The following is a 2,029-nucleotide window of genomic DNA, read 5'->3' as shown; positions in this document are numbered from 1 at the left end:
TCCTTGTTGGACAGGCAGATGTACTTGGCATTCTTCTGCACTGTGCGCTGCGGGTGGGGAAGGAGCGGCCGAGCTCAGCCCGGGGCGCCGAGCTCCGAACAAAAGCCCTTCTACCGCAGCATAAATCCAGGTGTCACCCCAGCAGAAACCCAGGTGTCACCCCAGCATAAACCCAGGTGTCACCGCAGCATAAATCCAGGTGTCACCCCAGCAGAAACCCAGGTGTCACCCCAGCATAAACCCAGGTGTCACCGCAGCATAAATCCAGGTGTCACCCCAGCAGAAACCCAGGTGTCACCCCAGCATAAACCCAGGTGTCACCGCAGCATAAATCCAGGTGTCACCCCAGCAGAAACCCAGGTGTCACCCCAGCATAAACCCAGGTGTCACCGCAGCATAAATCCAGGTGTCACCCCAGCAGAAACCCAGGTGTCACCCCAGCATAAACCCAGGTGTCACCGCAGCATAAATCCAGGTGTCACCCCAGCAGAAACCCAGGTGTCACCCCAGCATAAACCCAGGTGTCACCGCAGCATAAATCCAGGTGTCACCCCAGCAGAAACCCAGGTGTCACCCCAGCATAAACCCAGGTGTCACCGCAGCATAAATCCAGGTGTCACCCCAGCAGAAACCCAGGTGTCACCCCAGCATAAACCCAGGTGTCACCGCAGCATAAATCCAGGTGTCACCCCAGCAGAAACCCAGGTGTCACCCCAGCATAAACCCAGGTGTCACCGCAGCATAAATCCAGGTGTCACCCCAGCAGAAACCCAGGTGTCACCCCAGCATAAACCCAGGTGTCACCGCAGCATAAATCCAGGTGTCACCCCAGCAGAAACCCAGGTGTCACCCCAGCATAAACCCAGGTGTCACCGCAGCATAAATCCAGGTGTCACCCCAGCAGAAACCCAGGTGTCACCCCAGCATAAACCCAGGTGTCACCGCAGCATAAATCCAGGTGTCACCCCAGCAGAAACCCAGGTGTCACCCCAGCATAAACCCAGGTGTCACCGCAGCATAAATCCAGGTGTCACCCCAGCAGAAACCCAGGTGTCACCCCAGCATAAACCCAGGTGTCACCGCAGCATAAATCCAGGTGTCACCCCAGCAGAAACCCAGGTGTCACCCCAGCATAAACCCAGGTGTCACCGCAGCATAAATCCAGGTGTCACCCCAGCAGAAACCCAGGTGTCACCCCAGCATAAACCCAGGTGTCACCGCAGCATAAATCCAGGTGTCACCCCAGCAGAAACCCAGGTGTCACCCTCCCCCAGGTCAGCCTCCCCAGCACAAATCCAGGTGTCACCCTGAGCACAGCTCGGGCTCCCCCAGCAGAAATCCAGGGGACCCAGTACAGCCCCTCCGGCATCCAGGCAGAGGATGGAGCCAGGGTGGGAGCTGTGAGAACTTCCCCAGGGTTCTCCTCGTGCTGGAGCTGCACCTCCATGGCCACCGGCAGCGTGGTGGCGGCCACCGGTGTCCCCAGGCAAGGTCACGGCACAGCCAATGGGTGCAAAGGACATTGCCCAAAACGCTGGCTTAGCAAAAGCCCCCGAAAGGGAAGGAGGGAGGAATGTGGCCAGCAGATTCCCAAGCCCTCGGGCTGGCCAAGGGAAGCCGGAGCTGGGGCTGAGCTGGATTTTGAGGATTCCACTTCCCCCACATAATCCCTTTTGGGGCTTTTTGGGAACATCAGTGCAGGTGAGAGCGGAGAGGAGCCCACCCTCTGTCCCTGGAGCCCCCCGGGGCTGTGCATGGATCTGGTGAGACATAAGACAAGCAGAGTCCTGTGTCCAGCTGAAAGCCAAGCCAGAAGTGACCCCAATGGCAAGACGATAATGTAATTCATCTCGCAGACCTTTAAAGGTCACGCTGCACTGGCCCCCGGCCACGTCCTGGCACGGCCCCGCTGCCAGAGCCCCCGGATTCCCCCAGCCAAATCTGGGCAGCTCTCTCGGGCACCAAGAAAGCCGACACCCCGCCGGGAGCTGGGGTTAAAAATACCCAGCGTGGCTCCCGCGCTGGCACC

General features: G+C 59.0%; 1 protein-coding gene across 1 annotated transcript in view; it reads right to left on the bottom strand.

The window, feature by feature from the left end:
• LOC102032525 (nuclear receptor subfamily 4 group A member 1) overlaps positions 1–2,029 on the bottom strand; it is a 7,889-nt gene that overhangs the window by 3,472 nt on the left and 2,388 nt on the right. The window lies entirely within an intron of this gene.

Source organism: Geospiza fortis, unplaced genomic scaffold, assembly GCF_000277835.1.
Source record: "Geospiza fortis unplaced genomic scaffold, GeoFor_1.0 scaffold599, whole genome shotgun sequence".
In the NCBI taxonomy this organism is placed as follows: Eukaryota; Metazoa; Chordata; class Aves; order Passeriformes; family Thraupidae; genus Geospiza; species Geospiza fortis.
This window is presented reverse-complemented; position numbering and strand designations above follow the sequence as displayed.